Source organism: Cololabis saira, chromosome 20 (genome assembly GCF_033807715.1).
Source record: "Cololabis saira isolate AMF1-May2022 chromosome 20, fColSai1.1, whole genome shotgun sequence".
Taxonomy (NCBI): domain Eukaryota; kingdom Metazoa; phylum Chordata; class Actinopteri; order Beloniformes; family Belonidae; genus Cololabis; species Cololabis saira.
Window position 1 is genome coordinate 5,676,459 of NC_084606.1, and position 19,006 is coordinate 5,695,464.

The window sequence follows — 19,006 nt, forward strand, 5'->3', positions numbered from 1 at the left end:
ACAAATCATAGTAAACTTAACAATATAGACAACTTGTAACTGTGTTCATGCTGCGTTTTCCAGCCCCGTTGGCATGGTAACTGTTAAAGTCACCGGAGCTGCACGCGTCTGTCTCAGAAAACGGTCAGACTAAGAACGTTACTAGTTCACCGCAGGGCGGAACAGCTACTGTTGTACTACTCTATGTTCTGGTTAAAAAAAAACAATTCTTAGTAATACTTCGTTCCAAGATCTTGCCATATTTGGAGAGAGAAATGTGCTATGTTTAATGGCAATACTGTTGAACAGTTATAAAAAGTAATACAGTGTTTGAAGTTTGGAAGCTTATCTTGAAACATTTCATAAGATTGATTACTGTCCTTGAATCCTTGTCTCAACAACATTTTGCTACCCAGAACTCTTGAGAAACAGTTTTACCATGTGGCTTCACTGTTGTCAGTCACAATAAATACACATTTAAAAACACATTCATTGTGAACTTTTTGATTTTAAATTTATTAAACCCTTGAAATGCATGTAACTTTTGCATCTAGGATACACAATTTAGTACATAGTTCAATACAGCTAAATAAATGTCTCGACCGTATGAGTCAGATGTCCTCGTAACATCAATAGTGGTACTAAGGCCTGCCATATCCTGCTCACATAGGGGACTTGCAACAGGTGGAAGAATCACTCCAGAACTGGTCGCATCTGGCTCACTGGCAGTGTTGAAATGAAGATCTGCATCCTCAATTTCCTACATTTAAAAACAGATTTCAAAATGAAAAAAAAAAAAAAAAATGTGTCATAGAAAACAGGGGACATACAGTAAAACTAAAAGGACTAGTAGATATTAAGTAGATCAACATGTGAACAGAACTGATACTATGCTGATGAAAGTATCAACAGTCATCAGTTCTTTTGCTTTTACAATGTGGTCAAAGAAATAGAAGCCTCATTCAGCTTTTGAACAGTTCACCTATCAAGAGGTTATTCAGAGGTCTAACTTTATACATAATGCATGTTTAATGTAATTATAAACAGCGCATATATTGCATTTTAATCATCAACTTGATATTAGTAAGCATTTTTTTTAAAGTTCTCTGCTATTTGTATTTGAATAAAATTAGCTCCGTTATTTTTCATTTACTTGATGCTGGTGATTGGAGACCACTTTGAAACATCTGTTTTTATAAATGACAAAGTGATGATACTAAAAAAAATTAATATTGAATTATCCTTCCCCACATTTTAATTACTAGTGTAAAAATACAGTTGTACTTCCAGGTTTCTTCATGATACAAGTTTTGAGGGCTTCCTTTACAGTGTTGTAAAGCAGTTTTAAGCACAACGCTTGTCTAAAATCTTTCAAATGAAATGGTGTGAGCATTGTAATTATATGATATAGGAAAACTGGACAAAAGTATAACAGTGTACCATGTTTGCTTAAAAAAATACTTTTAGTTGGTACCTCTGCCAGGTCTGGAGCATCAACAGGATTCTCGAGGAGTCCCAATGTCCACAGTTGTTGTGGGGACATATTTTGCTCTGTTCTTAGAGGGTGGTTATCCCAACCCACCCGGAAGACATCAAGATCCTTCAGCAGACGTGGAAGAAATACATGCTGGGCACAAAACAAGTGGATGCTATCAGAAGGATCTAGAACACCTTCATCCTCAAGGCTGTGAAGAACCTCGTAGTGCACGTTTGAAACAGCCATCCACACATCTCGCCACAAACGCTCTATTCTGTTAAAAGAAAACAAATTACCCTCAAATTTGTACAGTATATTTGATAAAGTATGACTGTGGAAGGCAACATCTGACATGATTAATTCTACTGAATATTATAAAAATATATATATATATATATATATATATATATATATATACATACACACACACCTTTGATTGTGCACACTCTTTCCTGACAGGAAACTTCCCCTTCCACAGCCTCTAATAGTGAACATGCATCGTGCTATGCCAACATTTTCCACTCCTTGGTCACCTCTTACTCTAGAGAGACACACACACACACACACAGACACTTGTGTCAGTTTGTCCCGGTAGGCTGCTCTGTGACTATAAATCATATGCCTTGTTAACAGCAGATCAGCTGCACAGATGAATGCCATACAGTTATTGCCATGCACACAGTTATTTGTTACTTGATATCATTTATTTCCCACCCGTATTGCTTTCATTTTTCACATAGTTCTTATCAAACAGACTTTTCACAGATTTATTTAACTTAGCTCACATAAGAGCTGTTAAAGTTAAATATCAGCTAAAATTAAATTTTTTTTTTTTTTTTTTTAAAAGAGTCATACATCTGGTTCCACAGCTCTGCTTCCCCTAGAGTCAACCAGCAGAAATACAGATAGCACCACTCTGCAATTGCTGACTACATTATGGTCAAAGGGGGGTATATAGTACCCGTCAAATGAAATGAGTGATATCTATAGGTGTGCATAACTCTCTGGTCATCTCACTGGTCAAAACATTATGCATTGATGTGCATAAAGTTGAAATGATCAAACCATTCAAACAAAAATACTGGAGCTGATGGCCAATAACATTTGTTTGATAACTAATAAAAACCATTGCATAAATGAGGAATGAGTACCACAATGAGCCACACCTATTTGTTGGTCTTACCTTAATGGAAAGCCATACTTTTGTGCTGCCTCCAAGAAGAAATCAAGTGCAGTGGATGCTTTATTATTGGTCGCAGCACCCAGGTACATGATCTGGAGCAGAGAATATCAGTCAGCAGAGATAAATACATGCATTTTTCACACCTGTAAATGTATGTAAATACAAGCTTGTTCACACCTGATATGTTTGCTATGTGGTATAAGATGAATAATGATATAAATATAGATCCCGTAAAAAGGACCTGTAAAACCTACAGTAAGTTTAACAGTAGACCCATATCTGTCATTTTCAACCATCATCTCACTTAGTCTATAAATAATGGTTATTGATTAAAAAGAAATTACCTTTCGTGAGAAACCATCAATCCCTCCAAAAATAACAAGGCCATATCTTTGGGAGAGGTTGGGCGTGCGTGTGTGTGTGTGTGTGGGGGGGGGGGGTGGGCACAAAAGCAGTTTAAATTAGTAACTGTATAGATTTGCATTAACTTGATACAAAACAAGGTTGTTAAAAATGTCACATAAAATTTGTAATCATATTCCAATTTTTTTTTTATGTTTCATCGAAATAGCATTTGAACATCAAATGTATGACATACCTGATGAGTTTATGATTTGTGTCGATATGTACCAAGTGCAGGGGACCCCGAACAGAATATGTCCTTCTTGCAACACAACCCAATCTTGTCATTCTTGAGAGTACACCAACAGGGTCTACACGATGCATGGATGACGACACTCTCGCCCACTGGACACGATGGCCCATGGACTGCAGGATTCCTTTCATCATTCGATATCCTACATGTGGTGTCCTGGCCTTCACTGACCTCACCAAATTGTCCAGTTGTTCATCAGTTAAGTTACTGTAGAACTGTATTATGGAAAGGCCATTATCGTGCATGCGCCGTTTCACTGTCCTCTCAGATACACCCAGATGTTTTGCAATGCATGACACTGGTAGAGACATTTCTATCAGGCTTTGTAGTTGCTGAGGAGACACAACACATTTTGGCCGTCCCATTTGTCCTTGCAACACCTGCACCTGACTAGCGGTCAGATTAGAGTTGTCCTCTGTATTGACAAGCGTTGTAAGCTCAGTCAAAGCATTGACTACATCCTGTGGCATCTCAACCTGGCCCAACAACGACCTAAAAAGAAGCATCTCCTGGTTGACTACAAATTGTAAATAGTCTACATCTAAGGGCAGTCTTTGCGTGACCTGGGAAATTTTAGTCAGTAGTCTCTGAAGAAAGTCCCTTTTCAGTCGCTCCTAGAATAAAACAGACACCACTTTACATTACTGTACTGGCTTGATTAAATGATTTAAGTTACACACACGCATAGGCCTGTAACAAACAAACAGCATGCAAGTTATCACTTAAGACACATGTAAAGTGAGCTAAACCTTGAAGGCATCTACCATAGCCAAACTTATCAGAATACAAAAAAGAGGACTGCAGAGATTATACAATGTAAACTAACTCTGTGAAAAGCTAACACTAACAATTAACAACTTCTGTGTGAGCACATTTATAAGGCTCTGTGCAGCAGCAGCCACTGTCGAGTTATGGTCGACATTCTGGCAAACACAGACATTAATAACAAAGACAATAATAGAACCATGGACAATACACATTAGAGACAAATACCTGAGCTGTATAATGTAAGGCAGTGGTATCAAACTGAATCCACGGAGGGCCGGTGTCCTGCATGTTTTAGATGTCTCCCTCTTCCAACACACCTGATTCGAATGATCTCATCATCAAGCTCTGCAGAAACCCGATAATGACCCATTCATTTGAATCAGGTGTGTTAGCAGAGGGAGAGATCTAAAACATGCAGGGACACCTGCGCTGTAAAGAGTCTAAAACTCAGAACCACTAGCTAATAGGATAAAGCTAGTTAATGCTAGCCCTATGCTTAATCTCCAGCTTTCCCCACCTAAAGACGTCTTTTCCCTTTATATACGTAATTACACACGCTACACATCATTATAATTTTTAAGATATTTCCCCAGAGCATCTATTGAAAAAGTAACATTTCTTACCTGAGTGCTGGGGCCCGCGGCTTGTCCTGGCGGAACGGACGACATCGCAAACGATACTGAAATGTCAAACTTTAAAGTGTGGCTGTTGAACTGTACAGTCTGGCATAGTTTATTGCTTTTATACTGCGATTGGTGCCAAGTACGGTCTAAAACAGCCTTTCAAACAGAAATGTGTCACTAATATCAGTTTTTTCCACTGCCAATCACGTGAATATGGTGAATATACAGTGTTGAATCATACTTCTACTGATAACTTCTGCAACCTACGATTCCTGAAGGCAACATGACTGAGTACCGTCCCCCGCCTTCTCTGTTCTGCTGTCACTCATGATGCCACGCCCCTCTCAGTTGATGCCACGCCCCTCTCAGTTGATGCCACGCCCCTCTCAGTTGATGCCACGCCCCCCACGCCAGATCCGGGCCAAAAGTCTGAACCTGAAAAAAAAATTTGTAACTGAAAAAAAAAGAAGTGAAACTGAAAAAAAAAGATGTGAAACTGAAAAAAAAAGACGTGAAACTGAAAAAAAAAGATTTGAAACTGAAAAAAAGATTTGTAACTGAAATAAAAAGATTTGAAACTGAAAAAAAGATCTGATACTGAAAAAAATAAAACTGAAACTGTAAAAAAAAATTTTCAGGTTCAAATTTTATTTTCAAATTAGCAAAACTTTTGGCCCTGATTTGGCTCCATATGAAGGTAGTGGTGTCCCAACTCCTCTTTTCACCAAGGGGGAGGGGGCATAACGAGGGCTAGGGGCTGAGAATAGCCCCTACGGATCGGGGGATTTCAGATGCTGACTTGGCGAGCGAGGGGGTATGAAAATTTCCCAGAATGCTTTTCGTCGTCATTTGCGGACTGAATAAAAAAAAAAAACATGGCGGACATTTCTTATTTTTTTGTGAATAAAATCAATATTTTGAGTTAGTTTCTGCATAAAAATGCGTTTTGATTACATTTCCTTTTGCAAACCAATATTTTACTTTCATAATATTCACTCAGTGAATGTACATAATCCCTTTTTTGTCCGTTGTTCGCTAAGATCGCGCCGGAGTAAAGGCTGTTAGGTTACGCCGTAGGCTACGTAAGCTACGCCGTAGGCTACGTAAGCTACGCCGTAGGCTACGTAAGCTATGCCGTAGGCTACGTAAGCTACGCCGTAGGCTCTGCGTCGATTTGACTCGCCGACCGAAGGCAAACAGGCAGACTCGTCTCAGAGAAATAGAGAGAAACAATCCTGTGACTCGTCAGATTTGTTTTGGATGTTTCTGATATAATAGTTTTCAGAAACCACAAAGTAATCCAGCTGTTATCTGGGTAATTTACACACTTTCAGATAAAGTTGCCAAAGATCACGCCAGAATAAAGGGATTGATGGTTCCGCGTTACACCAACGCAGAGCCTACGGCGTAGGTTACGTACCCTACGCCGTAGGCTCTGCGTCGATTTAACGCGGACCCAAGCTCCGGAGCCGGCAGACAGCAAATTTCTTAACAGGCGTTATTTGGATAAACTGAGCCCCGGTTGCGGATCTTAAAGGTTACCTTTATACCTGGAAAAAATATTAAAACTTAATAAAGTGCCATATTAACAGCGCTACAGCTGAAATTAAAACAGCTTTTGGCTCTCAGCTTCCTGATCAGGGTAGGGATGAAAACGAGGGGGAGTAGGAGAAATGGGACAGGCACCTGGGCCAAGTGCCCTAGATCTCAAGTGCCCTAAAATCTCCCCCTTCTTTTTTAGGGGTTAGGGAAGAATAGAAGGGCGAGTGAAGTTGAATTGGGATTGGGCCTTATTCTTAATCTCTTTAGAAGACACTATTGTGGTGAAGCAGCAGCAGATGGAGGTGTTGGTTGATCTCAGCAGTGAGTTCAACCTCTGAAGAGATGGAGATCAGAAGAAGATATATGATTCCCACAAGTACCTTCAATAAATACTTGTATGAATTAGGAACAAATACAAGTACTTTCTGCTTATATAAAGCTGCTGAAGGTCCCTGTTTTCAGGGAGGTAGAACCTCCTGGTGGACACGTCCCTCAACAGCAGCTCATGATGTTTGTGCTCCTTCTCCATCAGGTGCCAACCGAACAACATCTGCACTTTGACCGGACCCACTGTGATCGACGTCAACGGCGACTTCACCTCTGTGGAGGATCGCTGCCAGAGCCGGATTAAATAAATGGAGTACACTAGGCAGACTGTGATTTTTGGGCCCCCCTCCATCAATGTTATTAGGGCCCGAGCACTTACAGTGCGAAGGCCCTATTGTATCTGTAGGAATTTATTTTTTTTCTTTCTTTATTTTTTTTCTTTCTTCTGACAAAAGGAGGGCCTTTTCCCCCTAAACGTGCCCAAAAAGTCACCAAATTTTGCACGCAAGCCAGGCCTGGCAAAAAGTTTGATATTTAATGGTTTGCATTAATGGGCGTTGCAAAATGGCTCAACAGCGCCCCCTAGAAAACTTTGTGCCTCAAGCCCCACAATACGGTTTGACGTACATGCACTAAAATCGCTACACACCTGTATCATGTCACAACTTAAAGAAAAGTCTCTTGGCGCCATGGCCGAAACCGAACAGGAAGTCGGCCATTTTGAATTAATCGTATAATTTTGGCGCAATTTATGCCATTCCTTTGACAGTTAATACGGCCCGAACCGTAATGTGCACCCAGGTGTGTTATACATCAAAATGTGCGTCTCCATCCTGTGACAACATGCATTACTTTTTTCTTTCAAAAGTGTTACTGTGGCGACACTAGACGCCAAAAAGAACGGTCACCCTTCATCTGATCAGACAGAAAAAACTTTGTGCCTCAAGTCCCACAATACGGTTTGACGTACATGAACGAAAATCGGTACACACCTGTATCATGTCGCAACTTAAAGAAAAGTCTCTTGGCGCCATGGCCGAAACCGGACAGGAAGTTGGCCATTTTGAACATTTTGAATTAATCGTGTAATTTTGGCGCAATTTATGCCATTCTTTTGGACATATTATTTACTTGATATTTTTTTGTGTCCCTCTGCCTGGGCCCCCCTGCCAATCGGGCCCTAGGCACATGCCTAGTTTGCCTTTGCGTTAATCCGGCTCTGATTGCTGCACGTACACTCTGATGTCAGATGAAGAATCCTACACAGATTTTGAAGTTCTGGCCAGCTACAAGGGCCGACGTCGCACAGATGTGAGCTTTGTCGACAGTGTGACACTGAAAAACACTGGTGTTGAGGTTCTCCTGGAACAAGGTGGGAGAGTCAAGGTGAGCCGTCTTCGAGCACAGTCCTGGATCCAGACCGGGGTTTTATCAGAAATCCTCCTCATGTTCTCTGCTCTCATCGTTCCACACAGTCACATTAGAACCACATTTGTGAACTCATTTGTGTCCTTCACCTTTCACCTCCACTGTGATGCAGGTGGGCGGTGAAGCGGTGGAGCTCACCAGCTCAATTAAGAACATTGAGGGTGTTGAAGTCTCCAAGACCGAAGCTGGAGTCACTGCCAAACTGGAACTGGACGGTAACACATACGTTACTCTGTTCTTTGATGGAAACACTGCGCAGCTGCAAACTACAGGTATCAAGTTAAACTTGTCATTCAGGACATATGGTTTACTTTAGTGAGTCTGAATGTTCGTGCTCTTCTAACACGTTCTTTCCTGAACTATTTCAGGATCGGATTATCATCCACCAGCTGGTTTGTGTGGAGACGACGACAAAACATCTTCAAGCAACCAGACCGAGCCCGGCAGGTACCATGTCCCTCGGAGCGACTCTGACGCTGTCTGATCAATGATTCGCAGAAAAACAGTGTGTGTGGTATGAAAACAACCAGAACTGAGGCGGTCCTGATTTGGAAGCCAAAAAGGCTTATGAAAATGCCCACCCTTTATAAAACAAACATAACAACAATAACAGCAGTAGTAGTAGCTGCGGACTTCAGAGCAAAAACACAATATAGAAATGCATAATATAAAACAGAAAAAGACTATTTAGCATGAAAAAGAAAAACAATACTGGATTATTGAAAGATAAGAAAAATGATGAAGATGTAGGATAATTGCATGAAAAAAAGTACAATTTAACAACTCCAGAAGTGATTTTTTTCAAGTGTTTTTTGAACAAAGCCAGTGAAGATATTGATTTTAGTGATGTGGGTAAATTGTTCCACAGTGCGTTGATTGTGTGAAGTCCGGCATAAAGGAAGGTGAATGTCCTTTGAGTGTCGTGTCTGATATGAATGGATGTCTGAGGAAAATCTTAAAAAAACGTCCTGGTGTTTGTCGCCCCCTAGCTGTCAGAATCCGCACCCAGAAACCAGTGACCTGACAGTCGACAGACACTACGTGCACATGCAGCGATTCAAGGTGGTTGGAGATCTGATCAGATAATGACATGCAGAAGATTGGATCAACTTGTCTGATTACACATGCTGTTCTGAGATCAGACTGAATCAGATTGAATAAACCACTGTAACCAGAGCATGGCTGACTCCGTGACGCTAGGTGGCGCTGTACCCGAGGTAACCATGGTAACCATTTCAACAAAGAGCCACTTCCGGTTGACCTCCGCTTAACAACAAGCGGAATTCTCCTTCACTCGCCCTTCTTTTCTCCACTCGCACTTCTTTTCTTCCCTAACCCCTAAAAAAGAAGGGGGAGATTTTAGGGCACTTGAGATCTAGGGCACTTGGCCCAGGTGCCTGTCCCATTTCTCCTACTCCCCCTCGTTTTCATCCCTAACCTGATCAGGAAGCAGAGAGCCAAAAGCTGTTTTAATTTCAGCTGTAGCGCTGTTAATATGGCACTTTATTAAGTTTTAATATTTTTTCAGGTATAAAGGTAACCTTAAGATCCGCAACCGGGGCTCGGTTTATCCAAATAACGCCTGTTAAGAAATTTGACCCGATGTTTTCGGAGATGAGAAGAGCCGCCGCCCCCGGGGAGCAACCTCAGCTCACAGCCCGAGAAGAGACGTGTCCGCCCGGTCAAGCTGCTGCGTCAGCCCCGGGAGAGAAACTCTCTCTGGGACGCTGTTGAGAATCACGCCGGCTGAAATAAATCATTTAGGAAGATGTTGGTTTAATAGATGAAATCTAACAGTTGTAGCTACGCCTGTTAAGAAATTTGCTCCGAAATTTAGAGATTTATGTCTGCCGGTTCCGGAGTTTATGCCGCGTTCCATTTACCTCGGAAATCGGAAGTGGGAACTGGGAATGGCAGCCATCTTGGAATGGTAACTCGGGGGTGGTGAAGACGCTCCCACTTTCCCAGTGGGAAACCCCACTTTGAGGGGCGTTCCAGTTGAAAATTCCGACTGGGGACTGGGAAATCCCCACTTCCGAGGATAAATGGAACGCGGCATTAGGTCCGCGTTAAATAGACGCAGCCTACGGCGTAGGGTACGGCGTATTTTGTTTTCTTTTATGCCACAGTTTGCAGATTGATTGTTGATGCGTGGGCTAACGTGTCTGCTGGGATTATTTTGCGAGCTTTTGCAAAAGCGTGCATTTCCGAGGCACCGCACGGCACGGAACGTGACTCTGACAGCGAGGAATTCGGACTGGCACAGCTGATTTAGCGGAGCTCTTTAATGCAGAAACAGAGGATGAGACTTAATGGGTTTGATTAATGTAAAAACTGAAATAAAGTAGCCTACAATCAAACAAAGTTTTGCTCCCGCTGTATTTTTAAATACGCACACTCCTGTGCTTGTGTGTGTGTGTGTGTGTGTGTGTGTGTGTTCTTGTGTGTGTGCCGTTTCGGTCGGTGCGCCGTGTATGTTTTAAATACAGAAATATGACACATAAGACTGAGGCTATGCCTTTTCACACGGCGCCCGTATGGTCGCTAAATACAGTATTTATATATGAAATGTCAGAATAGGAAATATTTTGACTGAAGCAGTCACACGACACCCCAGGGAGCTACTACCATGGATGTATTATATAACTGGATACCGGATCGAAAATGGCCGCCCATTCATTTCAATGGAGTTTGCTCAGCCAGCGCATCCGCCGAAAAAATTTCTGACTTCCTGGTTTACTTCCTGGTACACGGGCCCATAGAGCATGCGCAGTTGAGTCACCTCCCATGATGCTCTGGGGCCTCCCATCATGCCCCGGGGCAATGTGAACGAGCGCTGCGCGCTCTGGACAAGCGCTGCGCGCTCATGAGTCCTTTAGACGGTAATGATAGATGTAGGCTACACAATGAAATTAGGGATTTATAGGGCAAATCAACCGATGCTGTTCTCAAAGTCATGGTTATAGACTATACATGGTTCATTTGTGTGTTTTTTTTAATTAAAGATAAAACGAGTCATTTTTATTTAAGATGAGACACCCCAGGTTAATAGGCTAAAATAGGGTAAAAATGTAAATAGCAGGTATCACCATGAAACTTCCCAAGTTTATTACTTACATTAAGACAAATATTTTTTGTATTACAAGTTTTGTCAAGTATTATGTTTAAATATGTCAAATATTATGTTTAAATGTGGTTAATTTACTGCGTTACACAGAGGCTACGCCGTAGGCTCCGCGGCTCCGCGCACCCTACGGCGTAGGAGCCGCGGAGCCGCGGACTGCCCACTGCCCACTGCCCTGCGGGCACTGCCCGGCTTCGCAGTGCCCGCGGAGCTGCGGAGGTGCAGCTTCCCCGGGAGCACTGTCATAAAATAAGCTGAGGATTAAGGGTTAAGATGATGTTAAACACATGACATCTAAAACTCCACGGCACCGTCGCAACAACTACGACACATCTCTCTCCCTGCACGTTTGCTCAAACCTGATGGAGGTCAGTTTTATTGTGAGGTGGGGATCTCACGCCACAAGCTCATTTTGTTAATATTGACCCTCATTTAGTCCCGTGCAGGGCGCTGCCTCCAAATGAAAGAGCAACAGAAGAATACATATTTGAAGTGCGTTAGGTGTGTGTGTGCAGGAGGATCTCAGTGGAAACACCCACACCTGCGCCTCCGCGGAGCCGCAGATGATCTACAGGATCATTAGAATGCTTATGAATGTGGTCGAAAACGCAGATCTTCGGTTATGTGTGGATGCAAATGTTTTTATAAACGGAGGGGGGGAAATATTCGTTTTTAAAAATACCCGGCTACGTGTGGACAGGGTCTTAGACTTGTGTTATTCCTGCCTGATATCTTATTTTCACAAACCATACACCGTTGGCTACAACGGAAATGTTTAAGTACAAGAATGACAAACCATTATTATTCTTGCTATTAAACATTTCTGTTTGGTGCAAATTGGCAATGCAATGTGTTTCTGAGTGATTATTCCGCCGAACGGCTTAGTTTCAGCCATCCTCGTTCCCGAGACACACACGACCGCGCTTTGCGAGTCCACGGCACAGCCGTGACGTCACGCCCAGAAAGAGACTTTTCTTTGACTTTTCTGGCCGTTATAAAACATTTTTGACGGATATAAAGTCCATGACTTAAAAATATAGAATACAAAGATTAGTAATTGGTGGTGATTACAGCTGGAGGTGTCCTGTGAACAGTTTTAGAGGCTTCTCTTTTACTATTGCGGTCTATGGGAAAAAAGCTTTCTGGGCCCCATGGGATTTTTTGTTGCAGTACCGCGGCTGGCCACTGGAAAAAATCGGCGTGCCTGCTGAGCGCGAGACTGGGGGCCTGGCTACTACTGAGCAGCGTTGCGTCGTCTCCTTTCACTTCCGGGTGAATCCCCTCCCCCGGGGGAAAACCCCACCCGGGGGAAATTCTCGAGCATGCGCAGACTGTAATATCAATGTCTCCGTACACATGGCATTAACAAGGCGGTTGCGACTGGCTTATCTAGGTGCTGCAAGCGGGTTGATGAATCCAGTCTGATCAGATTGACTTGACTGACTTAAGGTGTTCACATGCAGTTTAAAAGTCAGTACGATGTGTGCAAATGATCTCCAACCAGTTTGAATCGCTGCATGTGCACGTACTGAGAGACGCGATGATGAAACGGTGAGTCGGTCTATGTGGAGATCTGATCTACATTTCCTATTAATCTCCTGTTGGGTCATGTGACATCAGATGGAAGATAAACCTCACATTCTCTCTCGTCTTCTCTGTTGGAGCAGCTGCTACATCCTGATGGAGGAACCCTTCACCTCCTGCCACGGCACCGTCACCCCTAGGGTTGCCACCTTTCAGAAATAGAAATAAGGGACACCCCGATTTCAGCAGCGCAGGAGCCAAAAAAAAAAGCCCCAAAACTTCTAAAATGAATAAAAATGTGTTTATTTTATATGAAAAAACTAAATGCTTTGATTTAAAGTTTAAAGTGCTTTAATAGCATTGAACTAGCATGACTGTACAGACAGACAACCATACTAGCAACTGAAATAGCCTCCTATGCTACGTATGTCCACATCAGCCCAGATGTAGAATATAGCTACAGGTGAAGAATATGGTGTAAAAGTTAATTTATTTCAATAATTCAACTAGAATATGGTGTAAAAGTTAATTTATTTCAATAATTCAACTAGAATATGGTGTAAAAGTTAATTTATTTCAATAATTCAACCAGAATATGGTGTAAAAGTTAATTTATTTCAATAATTCAACTAGAATATGGTGTAAAAGTTAATTTATTTCAATAATTCAACTAGAATATGGTGTAAAAGTTAATTTATTTCAATAATTCAACTAGATTATGGTGTAAAAGTTAATGAAAATACGGTACAAATCGTGTCCCGTATTAGTTCAATACGGGACGCAACATTTTTTTCTCAAATAAAGGACAATTCCGTATTTTACGGGACGGGTGGCAACCCTAACGCCACCGTCACCCCAGACCCCTACATAACTGCCTGCGTTGAAACCATGTGTAACTATCCTGATGAGGACGGCCTCATGTGTCAGTTCCTGGAGGCCTACGCCAGAGCCTGCAGCCTGGTGAACATCCAACTGGGGGAATGGAGGTCCATTGTGAAGTGCTGTAAGACTCAGCCATCTGCATCAAAACTCATATCCGTCTTTTCCCTTTTATTCATGTTGTAATTAGTAACATGCACATGTTTGAACTAACTTTGTGCCCCCTGCAGCTACATCTCAGATGGTTTGTGTGAGTCCCTGCAGTGATCATGAGTTCTGTGCACTGGTCAGCGGTAGCCCCACCTGCCTCTGTAGACCCGCTTTTGCCTCCAGTTACAGAAGTTCAGGCGCTCTGGGTAATGCAGCTTTTATAACGACCAAACAGGAGCGAGGCATTGGAGAACAACATTGAACTGTTCTTTTAACACAATATTCTCATGTTCAGGTGATCCGACGGTCTGCACAGGTGACTCTGCTTCGGTCTCTCTGGTGAATTGCCTCCTGGCGGAGAAAGGTTTCAGCTACTCCGCCTTGCACCTCAATGACGAAACGTGCAAGGGTGAGGTGGACGAGAGCCACATGGTGACGTTCAGCTTCGACAACGACAACTGCGGGACGGAGGTGGAGGTGGGTTCCCTCTCCACAGTCTCCTCCAGCCACAGCTGGGCTTCTTCTCTGGCTCCTCCACTTTAGGATCTACAGATGTTTGCAGTCATGTCGGTTGTCTGTTCAACACATTTAGGGACCTGTACAACTTTAACATTCAAGCTGAGCTACAAAAATAAACCCAGATACAGTAACTGGCATAGATCCTGCTGACGCTAGCTATGCTAGCACAACAATGTACAAGGGCCTTTTTTTTTTCTCTTTGTCTGAATATATATTAATGGTTAATACCATGTTGGTAAGAACCTAAAGAATATATATATGTATATATATATATATATATATATATATATATATATATATATATATATATATATGCTATATAGCTACGCTAGCACAACAATGTACGAGGGCCTTTTGAAATAAAAACAAAGTGTGGTTGAAAAATTCTGGATTCATAATCAAGAAAACACTCTTAGATCCCAAACAGACGACACATCTGAAGAATAAATTAGGTATTTCAAAGTGCAGTTCTCTAATGTTTGCATTTAGGTGTCTAAAAATAAACCAGGTTCTTTATTTTGCTAAATACTGAATATGTAAATGAAAGGGGAGCTCCGGGGCCCTCTAGTGGCTGCAGGTGGCTTCTACATCTGGGTCGTCACATACAGGTAGAAGCGGCTCCAAGTTCATTACTGACTAGATGAATTCAACATGACGGAGGTGGGAACATAAATGAGCCCCTTCACTCAAACATCTGAATGTGATCCTGCAGGAAGCCGACGGCCAAGTGGTGCACAAGAACACCATCAGAACCCCGACCAGCCCCTCCTCCGATGTCGTCACTCGCCACAACCAGTTGAAGATGGACGTCTCCTGCGTCTACACTCGTCCAGAAATCGGGACCGTGGGCTTCAGAATCAGGGACAGGTGTGTCCCGGCTGCTGGTTCGGTTCTAGTTCTGTTGTCGGCTGGTTTGTGAGGCCGACGGGCTGACGTTGTGCTTGTGTTTGCTCTGCAGCTACATCTCCCAAGTGGTCAGATCTGAGGCTTTCAGTTACACGGTGATGATGAAGGCCTACACAGACGCCCAACGCACAAAAGCCGTGGACTCCACCACCCAGGTGCTGCTGGACCAGAGGATCTGGGTGGAGCTGACGAGCGACGGGCTGGAAGCAAACTTGGTGGCCATGGTGACTCCTGCTGGGCCACCGGCCAGCAAATGTCCAATAGCGTTCCGAGAAACAACCTGATCCAGGACGGGTAAGTCGTGTTCTGAGACTCCCTCGGGGCGGATTCATGGACCATCGTTCTGCTCGCTGTTGGCCACTGCTGACCAAAGGGTGTTTTCTTGTTTTTGGACAGCTGTGCAAGCAACGATGACTCAACGGTGCAGGTGGAGGGAAACGGAGAAGGAACTTCCAACTATTTCTCTTTCAGCATGTTTGAGTTCACGGACAGCTCTACTGGGCTCTACCTGCACTGCAAACTCCACCTGTGCCTCAAAGGCAGCAACACCTGCATGCCGGTACGCCTTGCTGCAAAGCTTCTAAACTTGGTGGTTTAATTCTGCTTAAATGACAGACGGTGAATTACGCTCCAACTACGGTCATCTGAGGGGTTTTCTACAGACGGGCGAGCTGGATCCCCTTTCAGATGATTACTGGAGATATATCACTCTGTTACAGATTACAGACTTTTCAAATCAAACATTTCAAGCTGACAGCAGCACAAAAGTATCAAATCTGCCCAGAAATCAGTTTCACGTCCTGCAGAAGATGATTCAGGTTCATAGTTGAAGGATCTTACTCTTTCCTCACAATTCCCCACCCAGTCTTTCCATTTACTCTAACCTTATTGCAGATGTTTTTAAAACAAACTCTTTTATACTAAATTCACTTATATGAACTTTGTCTCCATTTTTCTCCTGATCTCACATGTGAGGTCTGACAAAAACGTTTAATTCATTCCCCGTCACTGCTGATTGGTTTTGTTCCTACTATTAATTTAAATGACTTCATTGTGTTCACCTTTAAAGTTGTAGTGAAGGCATCACTGAACACACGAGGGGTTCAGCTGCGACAGATAAAGTCACACGACCTTCATTCTCCCCAAATCCTGTTTAGTGTATAAGCGGGTCTTGATATCGCTTAATTATCAAGATTCAGAATATAGTAAAAGTTCATCTAAAAGGACACAAAAGGCCACGTTTTGCTGTAAGCAGCTTCACTCCAAATAAAAGAATCAATGTTTGTCGTCTAAAGTCTCTCCATCTCTAACTTCCAGGATTGTTCTGGGGGAGGCGAAAGAAAGCGCAGATCTGCCTTGTCCAGATCCAGATATGGCAGGTCAACTCGCAGAGCTGCGGCTCCCGCCTTCATCAGCATGGCATGGATTAAATAGGTGAGTCTCTGCTGGTGGTGACATTGTTGTGCAACTTGTAATGACGTTTTTTCATTTTGTGTGCTGACTTTCAGTGGTGTTTGTGTGCTTCAAGAAGACCACACTGACATGGGGCTTCATTTAAAATGGAGTGCGTAGGATTCATACTAAAAGTGCACGTACACCCAAAAGCCGAAAATGGCGGGCGCAAAAAAAATAAAATACGGATCTATAAAACCATGTGCACGCAAACCTGCACGCAATGTTCGCTTTATAAATCCCAGTCCAGCTGGAAGGTTGCGCAGTTGAATCCGCCTCATATCCCGCCCTCTACACGCCCACTTTTTACCTTAAAAGTGTAATGCAAAGTAGTATTTGCATATGAATGAGCCTGCTGAGCATGCGCAGCAGTTTCCTGCAGCCTGTTTGTCGTCAGAATGAATGAGTCGTGTCGAGCCACCGTGCCACTGAATTTCACTGAGATCTGAGATCGAGATGTTGAGGATGAGGTGGAGGCCAGGAAAACAACATTATTTGGTGGTCACAGTAAAAGTAGAAAAAGTATATAAATAGTATAAAATAAAGCGAGTGAGTGGCAGCACGCCGTTGCTGCGCTAAACGCCGTGAGTGCCCCGGCGCAACAGGGGGGACACACGTCCCCCCATCTTTTCAGAATCATGTTTCTGTCCCCCCCACTTTTTACAGTTTAAAAACTAACGGTAGGCTCAGCCTGTAATTGAAAATCATCAAGACACTCTGTGCGAAGGCGATGCGAGAACGGCCCGGCAGCCCCGCTCCCCCTCCCCCCTCCCCTCAGAGCTGCTCAGGGCTGATTTATGGTTCCGCGTAACACCAACGCAGAGCCTACGGCGTAGGTGCGCATCACCGCGTACCCTACGGCGTAGGCTCTGCATCGTTTTAACGCGGAACCATAATTTAGGCTTACACCCACACGTAAAGGTTTCACGCGCGCGTAAAACTCATTATATATATGAAAAAAAATCTTTGTCCCTTTAGGGGCTCCGTAGAGCCCCTAAACGCTCTGCGGAGCCCCTCATTTGTTCTGTCCTAACGCGGTGGGTGAAGAGGAGGTTCCCGGCGTGTCCTGGCACCGCGGCTGCAGCAGCACCAGAGTCCTGACTGACGCTGAGGTTCAAACACAGAGGGACACGATCAGCGCTATTATATTATAAGTCTGATATATGTTGTGATATGTGATGACATTATTAAGAGTATGACATGAATCTGGCTTCATTTCACCACCTCACAGCCTGCGTCGCCAGTTCCCCGTGTCTTAAGTAAATTCCTACGGGAGGGTCAAGGTTGCCGTAGGGATACGCAGATTTTTCGGTTAGTTTTTTCTTTTTAGATCCAAGCCTTTGCGTAGAAGGTGGCTTGCGCATCTTTCAGGCCCTTTTTGTGCGCAAGCAAGCTTTATAGATTAGGCCCCTGAGCTGTAAAATCAGACAAAAGCATATAAGATGATAAGATAAGATAAGATGATTATAATCATTATTGCAGCCTGACAGTCACAGATCAGGGACAACGAAAGCTCAGAGTCACAGAAAAGGAGGATGAGGAAGCTGAGTGATTGAAAAGAAGACAGAGAGATGTGAAGAAGACTGGAGGGTTTGTAGAAGAGACACGAGTCACATTTTCATCTGACTGTCTTCACAGGTGGTTACCACGGTGATACGGACTGACTGACAGGCTGCCGACCCCCGACTGGATCCCCGACTCGTGTCTGGTCCTGATCCTGATCACGGACGTGTGAAAGGAAGAGCTCAGATCCTGCTGCTGCCATGAAGTTTTGTTAACTCGTAAAGTAACAAAAAGCAGCATCGAAAGACACAGAATTATGAGAACAGGACCAAACTGTCATCAGACACATGTCACAGACCCTCTTTTATCTCTTTTAGTCGTAATTGGTGAAGGGAAGTGTGTGTGCTACATTTGATTTAAACCAAATCTACATTCTAACATCCAGGTAGAATCAGATATTAATCCGATTTGAGATTGATTATCATGTCCTATTAATCAATACCTTCATATTAATCAGCTTTTACGAAGGTGGTGTTCAGGGTGAAACTATTAAAAAGGGTAGTAATACAAGTTCTTAGTTTTAGGACACTTTACAGTAAACACAGACAAGTTAGTTATAGTCTAATTAAGAATCAGATATTAATCCGATTTGAGATTGATTATCATGTCCTATTAATCAATACCTTCATATTAATCAGCTTTTAGAAACGTGGTGTTCTGGGTGAAACTATTAAAAAGGGTAGTAATACAAGTTCTTCTAGGTTTTAGGACACTTTACAGTAAACACAGACAAGTTAGTTATAGTCTAATTAAGAATCACATATGAGATTGATTATCGTGTCCTATTAATCAATACCTTCATATTAATCAGCTTTTAGAAAGGTGGTGTTCAGGGTTAAACCGAAAAAAAGGTTAGTAATACAAGTTCTTCTAAGTTTTAGGACACTTTACGGTAAACACAGACAAG

At 42.9% G+C, this 19,006-nt stretch overlaps 1 pseudogene; it reads left to right on the forward strand.

Annotated features, from left to right (window-relative positions):
- Window positions 1-3,363: 3,363 nt before the first annotated feature.
- On the forward strand, window positions 3,364-18,608 carry LOC133420937 (alpha-tectorin-like; annotated as a pseudogene).
- Window positions 18,609-19,006: the final 398 nt, after the last annotated feature.